The 27,371-nt window shown below is 32.6% G+C and overlaps 1 protein-coding gene across 23 annotated transcripts in view; it reads left to right on the top strand.

Moving 5' to 3' along the window:
• DLG2 (discs large MAGUK scaffold protein 2) overlaps positions 1–27,371 on the top strand; it is a 2,604,243-nt gene that overhangs the window by 1,471,087 nt on the left and 1,105,785 nt on the right. The gene's annotated exons all lie outside the window — the stretch shown is intronic.

The following is a 27,371-nucleotide window of genomic DNA, read 5'->3' as shown; positions in this document are numbered from 1 at the left end:
CTTGTGTACTGAAGGCATAACTTTGAAAGAGTCAGTTACCATCAGTTACCATCACTCCAACATGAGACATCAAAGGAAAATATCAGCAGAGGAAAAGTCATAATAAACCTGATTTTCAAATAGGTATCCCATATTCTAGGGCAATTAGGTGGCAAAGTGTACTTACTGGGCCTGGAGTCGGGAAGCCTGCTTTTCCTGAGTTCCAATATAGCCTCAGATCTTGGGCAAGTCACAATGCTGTTTGCCTCAGTTTATTTAGCTATAAAATGAGCTGAGAAGGAAATGGCAAACCACTCTGGTATCTTTGCCAGGAAAATCCCAAATGAGGTCAAAAGAATAAGGCAAGATTGAAGTAACTGAAAAGCAATGATCTCATCTTCTAGCTCAGAAGGGCTTAATTGTTTCAGGTGTCACAGGACTGACTCCTTTGGCAGGCCTTTTAAGTTTATAGAATATTAGATTAATCTCTATTAATACATAACATAATATCCATGAGATGAACCCAATTGCATTGAAATTCATTTATCAAAATATTAAACGAAAGTTAACTTATCCCAGGTTAAAAATCCTTGCCCATTGTCAGTCAATTTTTACCTAGTTTGTTCTTTACACATGTGACAAATCAGGCATGACAGAAGATATTGTATTTTAGGAGTCATACAATAGAGACAGATTAAATTAACAACAAGATACTCTCAAGGACTACTTCAAGGTTTACAAAACATTTTTTTCCTGCCAAGAAATCTGTGGAAGATAAGACAGATATGACTGGGGCCATTTTCTGGATGAGACTACTAAGGCTTTGAGAGCCAAAGCATCTTTCATCCTGTCTCTTCCAAAAGAATCACTGTTTTACTATTACCATACCATACAGATAACAGAGTACAGAAGTAAATTAAAATAAAGTAGGCATTTATATCAAATACATAGAAAAGTACATTTACGGATGAGAGAATAATTTCAAGGATGTATTATGTTTTCTATATTCTTGTGTGCCTGTATTTGACAGGATTTGAAAGAAGCCTTTCTATGGGCCCATAAATCTTTAGAGAGGAATAAAGTCACAGTCTGCAGTTTACTTAATATATTTCCCTGGCTTTCTAAATTTCAGAAAAAGAAAAGCCTCAGCAACTAATGTGACAAAGCAGAAACCTGAATTGAGAACCATAGATTTTCTTGTGCAAACTGCTTTTGAGTCTTTAGTTTAAAGCCATTTGACATAGCACTATTTCTACTACCTTATGCCCTTTCTTGAAATAACAATAGTTTTTCTTTTTCTTTTTTGGGGGGAGTGTTTTTTGTCTTTCCTCCAATTCTTTTAAGGAAACCACCAAACCTTCAGCTCTATCTTTTCTCTCCAACTTATCTCTGATATACACATGAATCTGAAAGGGAATAAGACAGAGGGCCTAGCACAGATTGAGTTTTGTGTTCCAAGCTGTCTGTAATGGAAATAGCATCATTGTCTGCTTTCTGGATGTAATTAATTGAATTAGTGTACAATGAAGATGTATAGGTTCTTCTGATTTCAATTTGATTTGTCATAAATGCAGCTGTCCATTACCATGTCCTTTTTCTGTCTCCAATTACCAGAAACAAAAAGGCATCTGTTGATTTTATTACTTTTGTTCCTCAAATACATAGTATATATTAACAGAGTCCATAAATTTATATTTATAAACGTTAGCATATAAGTAGATGGTGCATCAGGAGCTGCAAAACTGGGAACAATATTCATTTCCATTCTGATATTTTATTAAGGATTCTTGTGTTTGGCATATATAAGTTATATGTATATATTTACACACATACACATACACACACACATACACACACATACACACACAGATATTTGCCCTTGGATTCTTCTAAATAAAAATGGAAATCAAATTATATGGTCTCAACAATATTATTGTCCCACTCAATATTCTGCCATTTTATTTTCTAAGATGTGAAACACAGCCCACTGGTGATAAATGGGTCTCTTCACATTATATAGGATTCTTTTGTTTGGTGTGGATAAGAGTAGATTGCTTCTCTTCAATCCTAATGAGAAATAGTAAACACAAGTTATTTTTTTTTTGGAACTTATAAATAGCATGTCATGGATGGAATCTGAAACTTCCTATACACAAAACTAATATCTTTTAGTGAATTGTGTATGACCAATCAACAAGAAGTTCCAACATGGTCAATCATAGGCCATAGCTTCTAGCTGCATTCCCCCATCACCACCATTCACATTCCACATAAAATGTCAGCTTGAAATTCAGTTTTAATTCAAGAAGCATTAATTCAATGACACTGTGAAAGTATGCATACTAAGGCAAACATAAAAAGTTAGCAGCCCTTGTTTTCAAAGAACTTTTCCTCTATTGAGGGGACATAGCACATGCATAGATAAGTAAATATGAAATATATTCAAATTACCAACCCACAAAAAAGGAATCTTTGTTGACCACAGGCAAAATAACAAGGTCTGCTATTTTCTGACATTTCATATGTACATGGACTAAGGAGAGAAATGTAGGGCCAATAGGATACTTATACATTCCCTTTATGTTCAATCAGATCTTTTGTCAGCGTAAGATACATAGGTTCAGAAGTTAGTAGGTTTAAAATGTCATTAGCCAACCCCATCCCCATATTCCAACAAATTCATCTCCAGCTTATTAGATTGTTGATCACTATCTCCACTAAGGATAATAAGATTTAGCTTCAAGTAAGAAATGAAGTATTTCCTTTAATATTTTCTCTCTCTCTTTCTCTTTTTTTCTTTCTCTTCTTTCTCTCTCTTTCACACAGACACAGATACACACACACACAAAGAATCTATAACTTAAGGTCAGAACCACAAAATTAAATAAATTTCTACCATGCATGATATTTTTAATATATTATATAGGATATAATTAGGTTATAGCCATGAGCTTCCTGCATTTCACATGTAACTATACATGTGTCTATTGTGTAGTATCCTTAGATAGTTTCAAGAATCTTCTCTTTTCCATTGTACTCGGTGGTAATCTCTTTGATTTTTTCTTTCAGGATTCTCATCTTTATAGATAATTTCAAATGTATCAGCCTTATTTTAATCACATTTTGTCTTTTTCATTCTTCAGAATGAGAACAAATAGTTTGACAAAACATCTGTTGAAGAATGTTATTAAAATGTCTTAGTCTTAACATAGAATCAGAGCATGTCTAGTTCAAATGCCTCATTTGTAGATGAGGTACCAGAGACAAAGAAATTCAGTCCATAACTAGAGCATTGTACTAGGGTCTGGTGAGGATGGAGATGGATAAATGGGTCCATAGTCAGAGAAAAGTTAGCAGGGCTTAGATTTATATGTTGCAAAGTGCTCAATATAATTCATTTGAGACAGCAGACCCTTCATGATGGTACTATAAGCATTATATTAATCATTTTGCTGATGAAGAAAATGAAATTCACATAAGTTAAAGGACTTACTTAAAGTTATGGGGTTGTTTTAGAAGTAGGATTTTTAACTAAGGTCTCTCTCTTTACTGTATGTTTGTTTATTATGTTTTTCCCCCACTAAAAAATAGGTAGACTCTTTTGCTGTAGTTGAATGGTTGAAGGTGCAAAATTTGGATAAGACAATACTTAAGAAGGACATAGTAGTTTTATTTAAAAGGATGTCCCATAGAAAAGCTATGAGGTTTGTTTGTTTGTTTGTTTGTTTTATTTTGTTTTGCTTATTTTGGTCCCAAAGAGCAATAAGAGGAAGATTTAAGTACTATGCAAGATAAAGAAAAAGATTATATAACCCTAAATCTATATAAAAAAGAAAAATACTATTAATTCAGTGAGTTCTTTATAACTAAATATCTAGCAGGAGGGATGTTGAGAAGATTCTTGTTCATATAGATAATGGATTTTTTAAAACTATTGTGATAACAGTATTTTGATAAAATCAATTTCCTTCCTCCCTTCCCTCTCTTCTCCCCCTTTATCTTTCCCTTATTCCTTTCTACTTTCCCTCTTGCCTTCCTTTTCTTTCTTCATCTCTCTCCCTTCCTTTCCTTCTGTTTTACTACTGTTTTAATGCTAGAGCTTTGAACTGGCCAGTTTGGCTTTCCTTAGGCATTCTGATAGCTTCCAGTAACTCACCATATTGATGCTGAATTTATTGTGGATACCTGATCCTCTTATCTTAATGAAACTCAGAAATTTCAAACTCAAGTAACCTACCAGTCTCAGCCTCCTTAGTGGCAAGGGTTATAGTATATGTACCATCATGCCTAGCTAACAGTTTTCCTATATTTGTTGCTATATTCATTTAAAAATATCCCTGAGAAGCAATCCATAGGTTTCACTAGACTCTCAAAGGAACCTCTGATACAAAAGAAAATAAAAGAAAGAATAAAGAACTCTTGGATTGGATTATGAAATCTCTTCCAACTCTTTGAAACTACAGTTTGCCAAAGTCCAGAAAGTAGAATTAAAATTAGAAGTAACATCTATAAGAGAATCAAAATTTTAGCAATAGAAGGAACTTCACAGGTGATTTAATCAAACTCCTTCATTTTACAGATGAAGGAACTGAGGCCTAGAGTTTAAATGATTCAATCAATATTATATAGGTAGGAAATGACAGAATAAGGATCTAAATTGACTTCTTTTTACTTCAAATCTGGCATTCTTTCCATAGTACCTAGCTATTTCTTTCCACCTTGCCAGAGCCATAGGTTTATATATATGTATATATATATATATATATATATATATATATATATATATATATATATATAATTTTATTTTTTTTAGATAAGTGGGCAGAGGGATTGAATCTGTGATTTTGTCAGTATGAAGAACTCCCTGAGTAGTGCATACTCTTTCTGAGTAGTGCAAAACTCCCTTTGCTAATAATAAAGATTATCTCTGGCTTTGGAGCAAGTGATCATAGGGATATTTAGAGGATTCACCCTTAAAGATGTTAACAAATTTGCTCAGAATCTCATAGCCAGTCAAAGTCTATCTATATTAAAAACAAGTCTTTTTTACTCCAAGTTTGGCTTTTCAATCACTATTCCAGGGTGCTCTTTAGAACCATTGATTTTTTTTAAAGGACAATAAGCATTAGCTTGGTCATGTTTTCTCCTGTTTTATAAAAGAAAAAGCTTAGATCCTGGAAGCTGAAGAAGTGATCTAGAAAGATAATACCAACTATTCATAAAAGCCAGGGTAGATGTATGATTTTCTTCCCAATGTTCCACTTTGTGAAAATTTCTTAGTCACTTTTCTTGGTTCCATAATAATAGTGCTTTAAAATTTTTCTCAAAAACATTTTGTTTTATTTGAAGCATCATTATTCCTCTCTTCTTAACCTCTTAAATTTTTTCAATATCCTTTTTCTGAATGGGGACCATAAACTGAATATAACTTTATAAAAGCTGGAGACATTAGTACAATAGATGCCACTGACTGGTGCTGAACATCGCATGAATTCCACAAAATCTATTCCTATTTTTATATCCAGGTACTGTTCTTCCTTTTTTATTTATTATTCTATTGCTGACTCATGAACAGCTTATTACCCTTGCTGATTCCTAGATCTTTCTCTGCCAACCTTGTATCTTGTCAGTCATCCTCATCCTTGTGTGGTATGTCAGATATCGTCCCGTGCACCTGTGCTTATTCACCTAAATTCTGCTTATTGATTTTTTTTCTATCACTATATCTATTTAAGGAAGACATGGAGACATAAGACTTGGGGTTTGAAATGACCTTTAGACAGAACTTTAGAATGTTATAGCTAGAAGGAATTTCATCCTTCAGTGGAATGATGGTACTGCAGTCAGAAGAACATTGTTCAGAGCCTGACTTTAATGCTAACTATCTCTGTGACCTTGGGCAACCTTAACCCTGAGTAGTCTAATGTCTTCACCTTTAGAAAGGGAGGATGTTTTTTGTAGCTCTAGACCCTTTGTTATCATCTAAATTATTAACATATTGTATTCATGAGAAAGAAAATAAGATCCAGGAAGAAATGAAATTTAGATCTAGACTTAGAAGCATCCTTAGAAACCATCTTGTTCAACTATTCTCTAATTGATAAATGGTCAAAGAATATGAACCAATAAAGCTCTTACAAAAAAGAAATCATCTTGTTCATTTGCTTCATGTAACTGAAAAGAAAATTGAGGCTAAAAGAAAAGAAACGACATGTCTAAAATAAAAGAACTTATTTTCAATGTCAGAGCTTTGATTTTTCCAATGAATAAAATTCTTCTTTTCTATGTAACCCTTGATTACCCAAGAACCTCTCTAAAAACTCATTTTTATTAGCATACCTAGTAAGAAAATATTTTAGTTGATCATCTAAAACAGTAAGGCGAAAGAAAGGTTAAAAGAATTTCTATTGAATCTTTATATGCCAAGCATTGTCCTAAGTACTCTAAAAAATATCACTGTATTTAATCTTCACAACAATTCTATAAAGCAGGCATTTAAAAAATTATACTCACAATATAATTAAGGAAACTAAGGGAAACAAAAGTTATATAACTTGTACACTTATTTTTGAACTTAGATTTTCCTGAACAAAAGCTCAATGTTTTATCCTCTGCTAATAGATGCCTCAACAGGTGTTAAAATATAATTAATAAAGATTTAAAAGTAACCTTGTTTGTGTAAAGACTTATATAGGCAAAGACTGAAAGTAGTTCCATAGCTACCACTAAGGATTTATATTCTCATTAGGGAGCTGGGAAGGAGACTCAAATGACTCTCACATCAGAAAATAGAATGGGCAAAGGTGACATTTGGACAAAATACTAAAAATGGAAATCCCTTTTAGCTGGGAAAAGTTTCATGATTATGGTGGGGACCACAGTGGGAACTAGGGATATTCATATGGAGATGGAGCAAGGAAGTAAGGAGATAAAGTGCATTCTAGGCACTATGGGAGAATGGCATAAGCAGAGAGCTGATTAATGTCTATGGGACAGGTAGGTGGGGCCAGGTATAGCATTCTGGATCAGAAGTCAAGAAGATCTGAGTTCAAATTCAATCTGATACTTTGGGCAAGTTACTTAATTTCTGTTTGCCTCAATTTATTAAATTGTAAAATGGTGATTGATAATAGTACATGCCTCCTAAAGTTGTTACATGAATCAAGTAGATAATATTTGTTAATTACTTAACATAATAACTGATATATAGCACAAAATTAATAAATTCTTGCTTTTCCCCCTTTCCTTATCACTCATTAAGGACCAAAACTTGAAGTCCAATTCTCCTGAGTTAAAAGGTTTGAGTCATTTTTTATTAACTTATTTTTTGTGATACTGGGCCAAAAAAGGTATTTGCTAAATTCTGAAAGATTGCTGCAATTGCTTTTCTTCAATCATTGTGAGTTGTAGATGGTGTGGCTTAGGTCAATCTAAACAGATCTCTTAAATTCAAAATCATGCTAGCTGCAGGCAGACATCATAATCTCTTCAAATTATCTTCAAATGGACTTTATAGTCTTTTCATTTTGGTATTTTTCTCTGTTTAAAAGTGTTAGAAGAGAAGTATATGTATGTTGTATGTTATATGAAGAGATATATACACACATATATGTATGTTGTATGTATATATACACATGTGTGTTGTATGTTGTATCTTGTATGAAAAAAACTTATTAGATTTGAGGGCAGAGAATCTAGTTTTGACTCCTATCTCAGCTACTTACTGACCTTTGGAAGTCACCCCCTCTAGGTCTGTTTCTTTATCTACAAAATAACATGATTGGAATTAATGATTATTAATGTCCCTTGGAGCACTAATATTTACAGACTATGAGTTCCCACTCACTAATGAATAAGTGCCAATTTGGTTTTCTTATCCACTAATTAGTTCTGTGACAAGGGGCTAGGTTCTTAGCCTCATTAATGTTCAGCTTCTTAATCTAGGAAATTATGTAATTAGATTTGATTCATTCAATAATTTTTAATACAAGATCTGGATGAATTAATATGACCAGGCTACTATCTCTGATAATGGAAAAGTAATTTAAACTTACTACTCTGTCACAATTTCTTCATCTTTAAATGGAAAGGAGTGGGGTAGATATTATATTAGTTTATCTCTAAAGTGTTTTCTAGGTCAAAGCTAGAATTTATTTTATTATTCTAAGGTCATGTAACCTTGAAACCAATTGGCTATTTTAGGAAGGTTATGCCTATAAATATATAAATATAAGATATAATATGGAGGAACATGAAAAGCATCAAGAAAGGTATAAAAACACTATATTACTTCTATGAAGAGAAGATCTATTTCCTGCTAAAAAAAATAAGGAAGATTTAATGGAGGAGATAACAATTCAAAGAATCTCAGAATGGGAAGGTTCCTCTAATGTCATCTAGTCTTATATAAACCTTAATAATTACTCAACAAATATACTTACCTTAAAGAAAAAGAAGACTGAGAATTTTTATTCTTCAAGTGAAACATGCAGAGGATCTAGATTCCAGACCTGACTCTGCTTACCTCCTATGTGAATATTAGAGAGAATTAAACTCTTTCTACCTCAGTTTCCTCATCTATAAAAATATGGGAATTTACCTTGATTATTTCTATGTTCTCTTGCAGCCTTAAAATTATGATCTTTTGATCTCATTTGACTTTTTATCTAAAGCACTGATATCTTTCTCTCTACTCCTGTCACTAATGAATAATAATAATAATAATAATTACTATTATTGTGAGTAAAAACATCAACAGAAAAATCATTGGGTTTCTCTGAATTTTGTTGCTGTCAATATTTTCTACTACCAAATAACTTTGCTTCTTAACAAGCAGCAAAGATTAAGAATTTTGTCTAGAAAATGTAAGAGGAAATATTGAAGAGATCACTATACACTTCAACAACAATATTGTATGAGGATGTATTCTGATGGAAGTGGATATCTTCAACAAAGAGAAGATCTAATTCTGTTTCAATTGATCAATGGTGGACAGAACCAGCTACACCCAGAGAAGGAACACTGGGAAATGAGTGTAAACTGTTTGCATTTTTGTTTTTCTTCCCAGGTTATTTTTACCCTCTGAATCCAATTCTTCCTGTGCAACAAAAAATTCAGTTCTGCACACATATATTGTATCTAGGATATACTATAACATATTTAACATGTATGGGACTGCCTGCCATCTAGGAGAGGGATGGAGAGAAGGAGGGGAAAATTCAGAACAGAAGTGAGTGCAAGGGATAATGTTGTAAAAAATTACGCATGCATATGTACTGTCAAAAAAAAGTTATAATTATAAAATTAATTTAAAAATTTTAAAAATTTAAAAAGAGGAAATATTGGATCATTTTTGATATTTCAGAGATATAAAGGATTTCACAAGGTTACTAGAAAGCTCTTGACAAATTCACATTGCAACCTCTGTGTGACCATATATATATTTTTTTAAATCTGAAGTTTTTAGTAGAAATATCCCTATGGATCAGCAGTATGATATGGCAGCCATGAAAGCCATTTCAGACTATTTTGAGAGTCATAGCTTCTAGAAATAAGGAAATGTTGCTCTTTCTCTGTTCCACTTTGGTCAGACCTCTCTGATCTATGATAAGGTGTTAAAGTATGCTTTATACATGAAGAAGGATATAGTTAAGTTGGGGAGAAGGCATCTAGAATGGTGAGATCCCTTGAGTCCACTTCACATGAGAATCTGTTGAACAACTAGGAATGTTTGGCCTGGAGAAAAGAAAACTCAGAAAGGACAATATTGCTGTCTTCAGATATTTGAAGAACTGATGTATGGAAGGTTTAGGTTTATTTTGTTTTGCTTCAGAGGACAGAGCTAAGAGCAATGGGTGAGCATTACAAAGAAGCAAACACAGACATGATGTGACAGATTTGACAATGACTGGTATCTGTAAGTGGAATGAGCTGCCTCAAGGAGTTTCCTTCTTAGGAAGTCAAGTAGGTTCTGAATGGCCAATTGGTAGATAGATTGCAATAGCGATTCCTTTTAAGGTATGAAAGGGACAGGAATGGAATTGTCTATTGCATTGGCTACAAGTTAAAGCATCCTTGATTTCTTTGTGGTCAGAATTTTTGGTTTCGAATCTCTTTACCATTGATCAATTTTTGTCATTTCCCTTAATTCTTTAGGTCTTGGTTTTCTATTGGAGCAGATAATCCCCTAAGTAACCATTTAGTTCCATATCTTCTGATGTTCTGATCTACTTTCTTCCACATAAATTATCACCTTTGAAGATTAGTAGAACCCTTCCATGGAGGGAGGCTATAATATTTGTTCCCCCAAATGTGGACTAGTATCATTTGCATTAATGACCAAATGCCTCTCTGACTACTGCAGCAATGTTTTGGTGACACCCAAGCTGGGACACAGCTTCAAGTGCTAACCTATTAACAAATAGTTCTATGTCCGATTAACAATCAGCTGAGCCATCTGTTCCTACTGATACATGAAATCTTTGGAAAATGAATTTGAGAATGGTGAGATAAAAGATGGATATAAGAAGACATTCATGTATTATTGAATAATAGTAACCTCCAAAATAACAAGATTTCTTTTTCCTTCCTCCTTCATTTAGGTGATAGTTCTATTGTTTTAAAGCTAAAATGTAAAACAAAATTTTCTTAATGATTTTTTTTCCTAAAGTAGCTAAATGGTGCAGTGGCTTGAACACTGCTGAACACTGCTTCTAGAAAAAGGAAAATCTGAATTCAGATATGGACTTAGAAACTTATTGACTATATGACCCTGGGCAAGCCTCCTAATCTCTGTCTGCTTTAGTGTCTTAAATTATCAAATGTGGTTAATAATAGAATCTATCTCACAGGATCAAATTGGATATTTATAATGCTTTTAGCATAGTGCTTGTCAAATAGTAGACAACATATGTTTATTCTTTCCCCCTATACCTTTTGTGTTATCTTTTTTTTTTCAGAAGAGGAGAAATAAGCATTAAAATTAATGGAGGGCTATGATGCTCATTAGCAATATGATTCAATGGATATGCATTTATAAAATACCTACTACATAAAATTGCACGATTCTGGACTTGTGACTAGGAATACCTGCCTTTAATATTGCTTCCAACAAGATAACATTTCAGGGATGGGGGAGCACTGAAATTGGATTTGTTGCATGTTAGAATAGATAAAGCATATATATGTTCAGCCTTACTAAATAATCATAATGTCATTTAATGTTTCTGAGCTTTAGCTTCTTCCTCTGTAGAACGCATGTTTGTTCTACCTACCTCACAGATTGGTATGAGAATCAAAGAAGTCACTGCTTCTATTGATGACAATAATAATGTAGAGTGTGATAATGCATATTTATATAGAACTTGAGCATGAGAAGTGTAGAGTTAAGTCTGAGAATTCAGCAAACATTTATTATAGTTACTTTGTTTAACAAACTGTGGTAAGAACTGGAAATAAACAGGAGAAAAAAATATGAGCGTTTGCTACAAGGAGGAAATCTGGTCATAGTTTGATTTTAGATGATCAGGGTTCAAAATTTGATGTTGAGTCTTAATAGTAGAAGTGTAATTTTTGGTAACCCTGAACTTCTGTGGGTCTTTCTAATTCTGTTTCCATTGTTTAAGCCCTGATTGGCACAGGGTGAATTTAAATGCAAATTGTTTTAGGTGTTTTTCTGTTTTGGTCAGAAAACCTGAGTGTCCTGCCCTTCCCCTAGATTGATATAGATTCAGTTTTCACAGAGTTCCAACACATAATATTTGTGATGTTTTAGATATATTGTAAACTAAACTTTCCTTATAATTTTATGTCTTCACAATTTAGCTGCTTTGTGGGATAGATTTTTAGCTGAATTTTTTTTTAATCTTGAGACCTTTGATGGAATTAGTTTTTGTTTTATTGTTGTTCATTATTTGTCCTCCCTCTCATCACCTTATTGCTCACTTTGAATCCTTTCTCCATGGATGGTAGGGTTCATTCTGTTGACCTACTCAGGCATCAAAGGTGTCTCAGCCTCCTCTCATATTGGAATATTTTTCACCTGTTTCAGTCTTTGCACCCACTAACATTGGACTGTTTTTCCTAAGACCCTCCTGAAATCCTACCGTACTTTTCCTTGTTCTTTAGTTCACTATCCTAGCTGGCTCAGTATCTGATACTTTTAACAGGCTTTGAAGAGCATAGATTTCTGCCCTCAGATTTCTGCCTCAGAAATCTCTTAATCTAGAGCTCACCCCATGAAAAATAGAAGTATGTCCTTCCCTCTTATATTTTTCCTTTGTCAAGATGTGGCTTAACAAAGTTGAAGTTTGCCCCTAGTTGCAAAAAGTTTGCTAACAGGAGAGCAGGGGAAATTATAGTAGCAGTTAATAGAGAAAAATGGAAATCCCAGAGTAGGCTCCAAAGCATCACCTTGTGTGCTCTTCTGAAGTTTGATTTTACTAATAATCAGAGTGCTGAGTGTGTTATTGAATAGTAATTAGAAGTCTCTCTTATTAATGCTTAAAGGTGTTTGTTCCTTTTTAGACCTATTGTTTTCTTATTCTATAGAAATAGTTATAATTTCTCTGGCAAGTAATTCTTTGTGGGGCTGGGAAAAAAAAAGTCCAGTCCTCCACTTCTTGTGCCTCATAAAAGGCAGAGAACCCCTAACATATTAAGTTTTATAGAAAATTACTTTTACATCATAGCCACAACATTTTAAATCATTTTATCTTCTATAATATATTTTGTCACTTTTTGCATGCGGGTTGCATACTAAATTCTGTTTACACCCACCATATGTCTTTCCATTATATTTGGTTATATTTATAATTTTAATTTTTTGAAGATTATAGTGTTCTATGATTCATATTCATATAATATCATTGAAGGAATGTTGGCGATAATGAGATGAGCAACTGCAGTGAGCAGTTTAAAGTCATTGGAAAATTATTATTAAATGCAATTCATATGTTATCAAATGCAATCCCACTAGGTGGCTTTCTCCTAATTTTAGTCCCAGAACATCGTCTATTTCTAGGACCTGAGACACACTGCCCCCAGTGAATGAATGTAAAAGCAAATTAAAAATAAATTAAACATGAACTACTAAGCTACCAACTGGGTAAAAATGTACCCCTTTAAAACTGTATAGATTTTATGTTATTTTAAACAAGGGAAAATACAGGATTATGTGGAAATGCCCATGCCAGAAGGATGTGTTTTATGAATTAACTCTCCTGAGCTTATGAGGAATAGTGTTAATATAAGGTTGTTTCTTAACTGTGTAATATCTTTATCTTTTAGCTTGGATAATTGTCTACTGGGATTTATAAGTAGACAGCATGTAAATATTGTAACAGAAAAAAGATTTAAATACTTTGCACATTTTAGTGCTACTCATTTGGGAGATTGTAAAACTCCAGGCTCTAATATTTTTTATTACTCGCAAGAAGAAATGCAAACATTGTAGCAAGCTATTTAGAGTGTCATCTGTTGGTCTATTGAGAGTTATCATGGAAATCCTATACTTAATACATCTAATAATTTTCAACAATAAGATACCATGTTGTATACTCCTGAATTTGGAGTCCAGAGACACTGATTAGAATCCTGCCCCACTTAGGTAGCTATGTGATCATGAATATGTCCAAGTCTCAATTTTCTTATTTCTATCTTAGTATCACATATTTTGATAACTAGAAGGGACCTTAGTGTTCATTAAGTCTAGCCCACTCACCAAATTGCATTATAATGTATTAAATGGGAGTAATGATATTATTAGTAGTATTTTGGATCCTGGGATTGCATCAGTGTAGAGAACTAAAAGTGGGAAAATCCTTTCTCCTAATGTGCAATCCTTCACAACAAAATTTGCTCTGAAATTTCTAATGAGAGTTGCTTTGCCCAAAGGGCTAAAATCTATGCATATCCTTTGATCCAGCAGTGTCTCTATTGGAACTGTATCCCAAAGAGATTATAAAAGAGGGAAAAGGACCCACATATGCAAAAATGTTTTTAACAGTCCTTTTTGTAGTGGCTAGAAACAGGAAACTGAGTGGATGTCCTTTGGTTGGAGAATGGCTAAATACATTATACTATATAAATGTAATGAAATGTTATTGTTCTATAAGAAATGATGAACAGGCTGATTTCAGAAAAACCTGTAAAGACTTATATGAACCGATGCTATTAAGAGAGTAGAACCAAGAGAACATTGTAGATAGTAACAGTGTTATTATGTGATAATCAACTGTGAAGGAGTTGGCTCTTTTCAACAATGAGGTGATTCAAGGCAGAGAGCCCACTACATTCAGAGATAACTATGGAGACCGGATGTGGATCAAAACATAATATTTTCACTTTTTTGTTATTGTTTTAGATTTGCTTTTTCTTTCTTTCTCATATTCTCTTTTCTCATTTGATCTGAATTTCTTGAAAAACATGATGAATCTGGAAATACATCTAGAGCAATTGCATGTGTTTGACCTATAGTGGATTGCTTGCTATCTAGAAGAGGGAGGAGTAGAGAAGGCAGGGAAATGCAAAGGTGAGTGATGAAAACTATTTTTGAATGTATTAAAAAAATAAAAAGCTATTAAAATGAAAAAGAAAGAGTTGCATGGGTCACTATGAAATTAAGCAATTAGCCAAGAGTTGCATAAGCAATATGTCTCAAAGACGGAACTTGACAAGAGATGTACCCAACTCAAAAGCCAGCTCTCTCTATAGTATAAAGAGTGAATAATTTACTGCCTATCTCATATGGTTATTGTGTGGATTAAGTAAGAAAATACATATAAAAGATTTTGCAAATTTAAATATGTTATGTAAATGTGGATCATTTCTGGTAGAATTACAGAATCTTACAGCAGGAGAGCCTCATCATTAAGGTAATATAGTACGCAGATGTTTTAATTTGAAATCAGGGAAAGATGGGTTCAAATCTTTCTGTGTGACCATATGCAAATCACTTCTCTCAGCATCTATTTCCTCATTTCTAAAATGAAAGGGGTAATGCTACATAATATATAGGGTCTCTTCCAGCTGTTTCTATTAAAAAAAAATTGATCTTACAGCCTTAGGGATCATTTTGATTAGTCCTCAACCTAGAAATGAAGAAATTAAGGTTGAAACAGTTAAAATCACACTCCTTTCTTTCTCTTAAACTATATTTGTGCCCTCCCAACTCTGACAATTCAAAAAAGCCATCCCACATACCTGAAATATGTACATTCCTCATTTCTGCATGTTGAAATGTCTTATGAAACATTATTTTATCCTCTCTACTATAAATTATTTCCATTCCACCTACTTCATGAAAATTTTCTTAGTATAATTCGTCTGAATGTCTCCCTTGTCTCTAATCATATTCTACTCTATTATATTTAAACTTGTGCATAGTACATATGAATCCACCTTTCTTATTCCAAACTGTTAGACTAAGCTCTTTCAAGGAAGGAACTCTATCATTAGTCATCTTTATATCCCCAGGTACTTGTATTATTGTATTCTTTGGTTAGAACGCACTTCATAAAGTGTTTGTCAAAATGGACTGAGCTTAATTACCCAAGGTCACTCAGCTAGATAATTGCAGAGCTGATATTAGAATCTAGATTTTCTGCCTTTTAGTACTTCTGTGAGGGACGCATAATTTCAAGACTGTGCTTTGTTTCATTTGTGAGTCTGATTGCATGGCAGTAACAGGATAGCAAGTTTCAGACCACACTGGAGAACTCTAATATGATGACCATATTAAATCTTCTCTATGATCATGAAACCTAGACTGACCACAGGCTCCCTTTCTGGTTCCTCATTTATTTTGATTAGTGTCAATTGTGAATCTTATTAAAAAGGCAAGATAAGATCACTGATACTGAGGTCCTAGGAGATAGCCAGGCTATCAACATGAGAGTAGTGATTCTCACAACACAGTTCTGCTCTACACAGACTCTTATCAACTCACATCTAGAGATTGTTGTGGTCTTCCAGATAAGCCCCCCATCCTTGAAATAAAAAACAATTTCCATTTGTCCTGAATGTTGGTGCCAGATGTACTTTTATAAACTATTGGTTTCAATATAGTTTTCCAAAATAATTTTGTTTCAATGGTTAATATTACCTAGAAAACAAAGTCCAAATCTCTAAATTGGGTATTTCCCTCACATTCTAACTACAACTTTCTAACCATATAGACTGACACTTCTCTTTCTTAGAACTGGCTGAAAAGTCAAGGGTCATCTTCTTCGATCTTCTTCTCATCTACAACATCTAATAAGTGGACCAAGTTAAGGAAGGAAGACTTTTCATAATTCAATGAATGATGAAACCTAAGGTGCCTTCTAGCTCTATATTCCAGTTTGATTTCATTTTTGTAAATTAATGACTAAAATATAACAATGGAATAGTTATAAAGATCAACTATAATAACATAGCAAGGGCCACAAATTGGTCAATTTTATATTGTAAAATTATCATTGAAAAATTAACATATTAAAATGTTAACAGATTTTGTTAGTCTGCGATTTGTTTTCTGCTACTGGCCCCAAATAAGGGAAATTTTTCACTTTAAATAATGCTCTCCACGTAATGCCTACCAGCAAAACTTGGATCAAATGTCTTCATAGAATAAGCACATTCTAGACTTGAAATGAGTTCTTAGCTTACTTCTGAAATATCATTAAGAAAATTTGAAGTCTCCACGAGAATAAGGAAAAAAATCTGAATACTAATGAGGAAACTGTGCTAAACCTGCTTTGGTCATATTACAGAAATGCAGAAATTATTCTAGTATATCCAAAAATAATGAAGCCAGTATGACAAATATAAGCAGAAATGGGCTTCTAACAGGGATTTTTATAACAAGCTGTAGTCTTCTCAGTCTTGCTGATCAAGTTTCCCCACCAAAATCATCTTGCTTCTCTGTAGAAGAAGGATGTATTTCTGATCTTAGTATTTATTTTTGTTATTCACAACAGCAATTCAGAACAATCTATTAGTATTCAATGACAGGAGAAAAATTTACTTTTTTGGTTTACCGTAAGAATGATATTTTGGGGGGGGAAATAGCTTTAGGTATATATTCTCTCCAGTTCTTTATTTCTGTTTTTACCGTGGATACTATAATTTTCCTTGAATACTTAGGATACCCTACAGAATAATGGTAAGCAGTACCATTTACTCCCCTGTGACTCCTAAATACTTTTATGTTTCTTTCACTAAAGAAGAAAATTTGGTTTGTGTCTTTTTCTATACATATTGGTTCAATGGCAAACATTAGGCATAATAGAGTTAGTACTGAACTTGAAACACTTAATTTAGTGCAAAAAGATTTGAATTAAAATATCATTTTAGATACTTAAACTCTATAATCTAGATCAAGGCATTTAACTTCTCTTTGCCTCAGTTTCTGTAATTGTAAAATGAACATCATAATAACATCTAGCTTGCAAGATTATTAGGAAAATCAAATGAAATAATATTTATAAAAAGCATTCAGCTCAGAGCCTGACACATAGAAGTACATAAATGCTTATTTCTTTCTTTTCCAAGTTGGTAGTAAACTACAGTATGTATAACATCAGGAGGTTTGAGTTCAAATTCTAGCTTCAGCATCTATTAGCTCTGTAATCATAAAAAATCACATATTCATTATACTTCAATTTCTAGATTTGTATAATGAATACAAATAATTACATTATGTAAGTATTGTAAAAGTCTTGAACAGTTTTATGCTATTAAAATTTAAAACTTATTATTAAAGGTTAAAATTCCGAAAAGACTAGGAATACTCTATAGAATTTATAGTATTGAAATAGGGATAAATCTAAATACAATATATAACTTGCTTTGCAAAATTTAAAGCAATAAAGGTAATCTATTAGCATTATTTTTTCTAAAAATAGAACATTTCACTTTGACAATAATGTACTAATGATAACAATGATAGGATTTATATAGCATTTTTTAGTTAGCAAAGTGCTTTATAAATATTGTCTAATATTAGCCTCATAATAACTATTGGGAATAGGTGCTATCATTATCTCCATTATACAGATGAGAAAAAAGTTTCTTACCCAGGATCACATAGCTACTATCTTCCTGGAAGGGTTTGAATTCAGGTATCTCTTATTCCAGGTTCAGCACTCTATCCCCTATGTCATCTAACTGCCCAGTGGTCATGTGGAATGGAGCTAAGAAGTTAAACACTAAATTCATTATTTCACTTACTTTCTTGTCCGACAAATTTAGTGATATCTTAGTTATTAATCACCTTGCCTTTCTGCACTCCTTTCAGTTATATTGATCCTATTTTTCTGATCAAAAACATGGGTGGATACATCCAAGGCAACAAAACCAGTACAAACATAGAAAATGTTAACAATATACTGATTGCAAAGAAATTATATCAACAAGCTTTTTTTAATGTAATATGTAGTTAATGGACATCTAGGTGGATAAAGTACAGGGCCTAGAGTCATGAAAACTCATGTTCCTGAGTTCAGATTTACCTTCAGATGCTTATTATCTATGTGATCTTGGGCAAATAATTTAAATCTATTTGCCTCCTTTTCCTTATCTGAAAATGAACTGGAAAAGAAAATAGCAAAGCACTCTAATATGTCTGCCAAAAAAACCCAAATAGGGTCACCAAGAATTGTACATGCTTGTAAAACAATTGAACAAGAACAACAAATGTAATTGATGGTTATGAATATTCATGGTGGATGAAATCAACTCAAAATCTCTTCTTTTTTTCAAAAAATCATTGTCATATATTATTAATTGTCTTGTTTTAATATTATTTTATCATGTTTACCATTGTCATTTAATTCTCATCATTTTGATGGGATTCAGAAAGAATTTTTTTTTTAGGAAAAGTCACTACTCTGCTCTTATTCCTTTTTGTGAGTGTTCTACAGATTTTTTTTCATGCTTTTATTTTTTTTATTTTTTTTATTTTTTTTTATTATATATATATATATTTTATAATATTATCCCTTGTATTCATTTTTCCAAATTACCCCCCTTCCCTCTATTCCCTCCCCCCGATGACAGGCAATCCCATACATTTTACATGTGTTACAATATAGTCTAGGTACAATACATGTGTGTGAATATCATTTTCTTGTTGCACAATAAACATTAGAATCCGAAGGTACATGCAACCTGGGCAGACAGATATTAGTGCTAACAATTTACATTCACTTCCCAGTGTTTCTTCTCTGGGTGTAGCTACCTCTGTCCATCATTGATCAACTGGAAGTGAGTTGGATCTTCTTTATGTTGAAGATTTCCACTTCCATCAGAATACATCCTCATACAGTATTGTTGTTGAAGTGTACAGTGATCTTCTGGTTCTGCTCATTTCACTCAGCATCAGTTGATTTAAGTCTCTCCAGGCCTCTCTGTATTCCTCCTGCTGGTCATTTCTTACAGAGCAATAATATTCCATAACCTTCATATACCACAATTTACCCAACCATTCTCCAACTGATGGACATCCATTCATCTTCCAGTTTCTAGCTACAACAAAAAGAGCTGCCACAAACATTTTGGCACATATATGTCTCTTTCCGCTCTTTAGTATTTCTTTGGGATATAATCCCAGTAGTAGCGCTGCTGGGTCAAAGGGTATGCACAGTTTGATAACTTTTTGGGCATAATTCCAGATTGCTCTCCAGAATGGCTGGATTCTTTCGCAACTCCACCAGCAATGTATTAGTGTCCCAATTTCCCCACATCCCCTCCAACATTTATCATTATTTGTTCCTGTCATCTTAGCCAATCTGACAGGTGTGTAGTGGTATCTCAGAGTGGTCTTAATTTGCATTTCTCTGATCAGTAGTGATTTGGAACACTCTTTCATGTGAGTGGATATAGTTTCAATTTCTTCCTCTGAGAATTATCTGTTCATATCCTTTGACCATTTATCAATTGGAGAATGGTTTGGTTTCTTATAAATTATGGTCAGTTCTCTATATATTTTGGAAATGAGACCTTTGTCAGAACCTTTGTTTTTAAAAATATTTTCCCAATTTGTTACTTCCCTTCTAATCTTGTTTGCATTAGTATTATTTGTACAGAAACTTTTTAGTTTGATGTAATCAAAATCTTCTATTTTGTGATCAATAATGATCTCTAGTTCTCCTCTGGTCATAAATTCCTTCCTCCTCCACAAGTCTGAGAGGTAGATTATCCTCTGTTCCTCTAATCTATTTATTATCTCCCTCTTTATGCCTAAATCATGGATCCATTTTGATCTTATCTTGGTATATGGTGTTAAGTGTGGATCCATATCTAATTTCTGCCATACTAATTTCCAGTTTTCCCAACAGTTTTTTCCGAATAATGAATTTTTATCCCTAATGTTGGAATCTTTGGGTTTGTCAAAGATTAGATTGCTATAGATGTACCCTTTTTTGTCCTTTGTATCTAATCTGTTCCACTGATCTACCGGTCTATTTCTTAGCCAATACCAAATGGTTTTGGTGACTGCTACTATATAATATAGCTTTAGATCAGGTACACTTAGACCACCTTCCTCTGAGTTTTTTTTTCATTAGTTCCCTTGCAATTCTCGACCTTTTATTCTTCCATATGAATTTTGTTGTTATTTTTTCTAGGTCATTGAAATAGTTTCTTGGGAGTCTGATTGGTATAGCACTAAATAAATAGATTAGTTTGGGGAGTATTGTCATCTTTATTATATTCGCTCGGCCTATCCAAGAGCACTGAATGTCTTTCCAATTATTTAAATCTGATTTTATTTTTGTGGCAAGTGTTTTGTAATTTTTCTCATATAATTCCTGACTTTTCTTTGGTAGATGGATTCCCAAATATTTTATACTCTCAACATTTGTTTGGAATGGAATTTCTCTTTGTATCTCTTGCTGTTGCATTTTGTTAGTGATATGTAAAAATGCCGAGGATTTATGTGGATTTATTTTGTATCCTGCCACTTTGCTGAAATTTTGAATTATTTCTAGTAGCTTTTTAGCAGAATCTTTGGGGTTCTCTAAGTATACCATCATGTCATCTGCAAAAAGTGATAGTTTAATTTCCTCATTTCCTACTCTAATTCCTTGAATCTCTTTCTCGGCTCTTATTGCCGAGGCTAGCGTTTCTAGTACTATATTTAATAGTAATGGTGATAGTGGGCAACCTTGTTTCACTCCTGATCTTACTGGGAAAGGTTGCAGTTTATTTCTATTGCATATTATGCTTACTGAAGGTCTTAAATATATGCTCCTGATTATTCTAAGGAATAATCCATTTATTCCTATACTCTCAAGAGTTTTTAGTAGGAATGGATGTTGGATTTTGTCAAATGCTTTTTCTGTGTCTATTGAGATGATCATATGGTTCTTATTAATTTGATTATTAATATGGTCAATTATATTAATAGTTTTCCTAATATTAAACCAGCCCTGCATTCCTGGAATAAATCCTACTTGATCATAGTGTATTATCTTGGAGATGATTTTCTGAAGTCTTTTTGCTAATATCTTATTTAAGATTTTAGCATCAATATTCATTAAGGAGATTGGTCTATAATTTTCTTTCTCAGTTTTCGATCTACCTGGTTTAGGTATCAGTACCATGTCTGTGTCATAAAAGGAGTTTGGTAGGACTCCTTCATCCCCTATTTTTTCAAATAATTTATATAACATTGGGGCTAATTGTTCTTTAAATGTTTGGTAGAATTCACATGTGAATCCATCTGGCCCTGGGGATTTTTTCCTGGGGAGTTGATTAATAGCTTGTTCTATTTCTTTTTCTGAAATGGGACTATTTAAGCAATTTATCTCCTCCTCTGTTAATCTAGGGAGCCTATATTTTTGGAGGAAGTCATCCATTTCACTTAAGTTATCAAATTTATTGGCATAAAGTTGGGCAAAGTAACTCCTTATTATTTCTCTAATTTCCTCTTCATTGGTGGAAAGATCCCCCTTTTCATTTGTAAGACTATCAATTTGATTTTCCTCTTTCTTTTTTTTTGATCAAATTTACCAAAGGTTTATCTATTTTATTGGCTTTTTCATAAAACCAACTCTTGGTTTTATTTATTAATTCAATAGTTTTTTTACTTTCAATTTTATTAATTTCTCCTTTTAATTTTTGTATTTCAAGTTTAATTTTTGGTTGGGGGTTTATAATTTGGTCTTTTTCTAGCCTTTTAAGTTGTAAGCCCAATTCGTTAATCTTCTCTTTCTCAATTTTCTTCAAATAAGCCTCTAAAGATATAAAATTTCCCCTTATTACTGCTTTAGCTGCTTCCCAAAGATTTTGATATGATGTCTCATCATTGTCATTATCTTGGGTGAAATTGTTAATTGTTTCTATAATTTGCTCTTTCACCCAGTCATTCTTTAAGATGAGATTATTCAGTTTCCAATTACTTTTTGGTCTATTTACCCCTAACTTTTTACTGAATGTAGCTTTTATTGCATTGTGATCTGAGAAGAAGGCATTTATTATTTCTGCCTTCCTACATTTAATTTTGAGATCTTTATGTCCTAATATATGGTCAATTTTTGTATAGGATCCATGAACTGCTGAGAAGAAAGTATATTCCTTTCTATTGCCATTCAGTTTTCTCCAAAGGTCTATCATACCTAGTTTTTCTAATATTCTATTTACTTTTTTAATTTCTTTCTTGTTTGTTTTGTGGTTTGATTTGTCTAAATCTGAGAGTGCAAGGTTGAGATCTCCCACTATTATAGTTTTACTGTCTATTTCTTCTTGCAGTTCTCTTAACTTTTCCTTTAGAAAGTTAGATGCTATACCACTTGGTGCATATATGTTTAGTATTGATATGGCTTCATTATTTATGCTACCTTTCAGCAGGATATAGTTTCCTTCCTTACCTTTTTTAACGAGATCTATTTCTGCTTTTGCTTGATCTGAGATAAGGATAGCTACCCCTGCTTTTTTGGCTTTACCTGAAGCATAATAGGCTCTGTTCCAACCTTTTACCTTTATTCTGTATGTATCTCCCTGCTTTATTTTTCATGCTTTTATAGAGAAATAAGCTGAGCATTCTGAATTTGTGTGGTTTTTTTCCATTTAAGGATGTTACAACAATATATTCCTGAAAAAAAGATAAAGGTGTTCCATATTGAGCCTCCAATTATGGATTCCTTTCTTCTCTTCTTAGGCCTCTAATTTGAGTGATGTGGATATTCCTTGGTAACCCTAATAAACTTTAGTAAGCCATCATCTATATTCTTTATTATCCAAAATGTGTTGAACATAAAATAGATGTCCAAACCATAAATGAATGAATCTTTCCAATTAATGAATTAGCAAATTGAAATGCCATGAAGATATTTGATTTAACAGAATCACATAGCTTAAGATTTTGAAGGTGGCTCAAAGGCTAACTAGCTGAATATCAATTGCCTGTATATCAGTGCAAAGAAATTGAGACTTAGATCCAGGAAGACCTGGGTTCACAATTGTGACATTTATTAGCTGTGTGATAATGGCCAAACCTCCTAACTTCTTTAAGTTTTAAAGTTTTAAAATGAGCATAATAGTGAATTAGTACATTTGCAAGCGAGCTACTTCTTCAATATCTAGACCTTAGCATGATATCTAGCACATAATTATCAATTAATAATTGTGGTTTGGTTAATTATTAATCATTTATTAATTTTTCTTCCTCTTCATTTCTTTCTTCCTTTCTCCTCTTTCTCCCTCTCACATTTTTTCTTTTCCATCTTTCTTTTCCATATATATATATATATATGTACATATATATATGTACATATATATATATATGCATAGCATGTTTTGATTTACATTGTCTCCTTAGTTCTTTTTCTGTATGCAGATGACATCTTCTATTCAAAATCTAATGGGATGGATCACTGAACTACTGAGAACTAAATCTTTTCATAGTAGATCATTGTATATTTTTGTTGTTACTGTGTACAATGTATTCCTGATTCTGCTTGTTTGGCTCAGCATCAGTTCATATAAATCTTTCCAGGCCTTTCTAAAATCAGCTTGTTCATCTGTTTTATAGAACAATAATATTTCATTACCTTCATATACCACAACTTGATCAGCCTTTCCTCAATTGATGGGCATCTACTCATTTTCCAATTCTTTGCTACTACAAAAAGAGCTGCTTTTTTGCACATGTGGGTTCTTTTTCCTCCTTTATAATTTCCTTGGGATACAGATCCAGTAATGGCAGAGCTGGATCAAAGGGTATGCACAGTTTTATAACTCTTTAAAAATAGTTCTAATTGGTACTCCACAATGGTTGGATCACTTTACAACTCTACCAACAATGCATTAGTGTCCAAATTTTCCCATATCCTCTCCCAACATTTATCATTATCTTTTCCTGTCATCTTAGCCAATCTGAGAAGTGTGAGGTGGTATCTCAGAGTTGTTTTAATTTCCATTTCTCTAATCAATAGTGATTTCAAGCATTTTTTCATATAACTATAAATGGCTTTAATTTCATCATCTGAAAATTATTCATATCCTTTGACCATTTATCAATTGGGGAATGACTTGTATTCTTATAAATTTGATAGAGTTCTTTATATATTTTACGAATGAGACTTTATCAGAAACACTGGCTGTAAAGATTTTTTGTAGCTTTATATTTCCCTTTTAATCTTTTTTTTCTTTTTGTGCAATTTTTAAAATTTAATGTAATCAAAGTTATCCATTTTGCCTTTCTTAATGTTCTCTAGTTCTTCTTTGGCCATAAATTCCTCTTTTCTCCAAAAATCTCATAGGCAAATTATCCTTTGTTCTCCTAATTTGTTTATGGTATCATCTTTTATGCCCCTTTGACTTTATTTTGGTATGGGATATGAGATGCAAGTCTATACTACTTATGAAATATTATTTTCCAGTTTTCCCAGTAATTTTTATCAACTAGTGTGTTCTTATTCCAGATGAAGTTTGTGGATTTATTAAATATTAGATTGCTTTAGACTTTGATTATTGTGCTGTGTATCTAATCTATTCAACTGATCTACCACTCCATTTCTTAGCCAGTACCAAGTGGTTTTGAAGAGCTGATTTACCAGGAAGAGTTGCTGCTTTATAATATAGTTTTAAGTTTGGTACTGCTTCGTTTTATCTCTTTCTCTGCCTCTCTTTCAGTCTGATAATCTATAGAAGCAGAAGTAGTAGGCAAAGGACTAATGATTAGGAAGATGCTTTTGTAATTATCTATAAAGTATTAAAATGAGAAATCATTTGTTATATTATATACTCCCTGAATATTTTGGTGAGTTTTTGTAGGAGCCCTAATTCTGTCTTCTGAAGATTGAAAATCTCATAAAATCATTAAGTTGTGAAAAGGAAATAATTGTACAAAGACTAATAGACTATAAATTTACTAATTGCCCTGATTTTTTTTTTCATTTCAATACATACATTTTGGATTAAACATGTAGCACAGTAGTTATACTCTACAAATCTAAGGGACTTTGAGTGTTTCATAATATGATGCCCAACCATGGTACATTGCTTATGTTACCTATCACACCTCATGAAGTGCATATATTATTGTCCTGTAGTAAAATTTAAACCTTAATATCTGGTTGTTATAGCTTTATATGTTAGTGGTCTGTGATAGATATCATAAGTGTGAAAACTCCTTCCAGTTGAATAGATTGCAAACAGTTTAAAACTTTGAGAAATAAGACTGAAAGTATTTCATGAAGTTCAAATAACTTAAGTTACTTGTCCATGATCTATGGATTCTACTCAGTTGCTCAGTATGAGAGGCAGGATTTGAATTCTGGTATTTCCAAATGTAGATATAGATTTCAAACTTCTATGTTCTACTGACCTAATAAGAACAATAACAAATCTAAAAGAAATCTTACAAAACTGAATAATTTAACTAATTCCATTATTTTACTTATAATTATTTGAGAATCTCTATCACTCTCACCTCTTTTGGGGCTATAATATTGTTTTAAAGAGAAAACATTGTTAATAGCATAATGTAAGATTCGTGTATAATTGATTTCTGAATCAAAGCAAATGACTGTTCATTTTTCTCTGATGAAAACAGAACCATTGTTAGCTTCCATTGAATGTGAAAACATCTTTTTCTAAAGTAGATTAGTCATTCTGTGAATTTGACATTTTAAACATCAAAAAGCAGTGAAATTATATTAGCCTGACACATGGAAAATAGTTTATCAAATAATACTTTTTTTTGGTTAGAGAGCTGTTCTATTTTTAAAAGGGGAAAAGTTATTTGAAAATCACAAAAGAAGTAATAATTTCCTTTTCTTCTCTTTGTTTCAGAAACTGAGCCAAACTTGAAATGTTGATAAAGGTAGCACATAGGAGCACAGGCTTTTAGATCATAAGTGTCTATAGAAGCCAATCATTTTAGTTCCTAAAAATTATAACATTTCATGCAAATCTTCTCCTATTCATCATCTAAATCTTTAAGCCATTCTGAAGTTTAAGGACAGATGTCTTTTATTACCATCAATATACATATTCACAGATATACATAAACGTACATATATACTCAAATTCAGGGATACAAGGAAAAAAAACATATTTTTATTTGATGTGGCAAAAGGCTAGCTTGTGGTTATTGTTGTTTTCCTCCCCACATCAGACTTCTCTCCCATTCCACTGGAATGTTATGCATCTCTTTCAGTTATACTAGAGCTGATTTACCAGGAAGAGTTGAGATTATTTTTGTTATTCTCTAATCTGTACCATAAAGAAAACTAAATCTTCTCTGGCAAATGACGTATACAGACTTTTCTACCCCACATTTCTAAGAAGTATGCCCTGTCCTTCATGTATGCACATAAACAAAAGCCATTTTCCAAACACATAAAACATTAAGATTTGGACATAACTGAATTTGCCATGATTAAAAAATCACATCTCTCAGTCAGCATTCAATCAAAAAAACAATTGTGCTGTCTGAGTACAGAATGTTTCCTTTTGCATGGTAAAAATGACCCAAGAACATTTGAGCCATTTATTAATTTACTCATGACAAAAATATCATTTCTGAGAAGTTCTTCTAAAGAGCTTTATTGTAAGAACTCTAAAGAATCCTCAGAAGATTAATGCTAAAAGAGACCTGAGAAGGTATTAAAATGTTTTTATTTTATAGAAAAGAAAACATTTTCAGAGAGATGAAAACTTTGTTTGAGTTCACAAAATGACAGTGTAGGTGACTCATCTTAAACTGGCCTAGTGCCAGGTCTCCTGTCTTTTACTTTACTATTCTTTCTAAAACCTTTCTTCTTGTCAATTCTCAGTTTTTTTATACAAAGCAGACTACAGAAATCTTTAGGTTCTCTAAACATAACTCTTTGAATTTCTATAATATCTTAATAAAGAGACTGCTATGATATAGTGATAAGGATATATTTTCTATTATTATTATT

This window comes from Sminthopsis crassicaudata, chromosome 3, assembly GCF_048593235.1.
Source record: "Sminthopsis crassicaudata isolate SCR6 chromosome 3, ASM4859323v1, whole genome shotgun sequence".
NCBI lineage: Eukaryota > Metazoa > Chordata > Mammalia > Dasyuromorphia > Dasyuridae > Sminthopsis > Sminthopsis crassicaudata.
The sequence above is the reverse complement of the archived record's forward strand: the minus strand, read 5'-3'. Positions and strand labels throughout refer to the sequence as shown.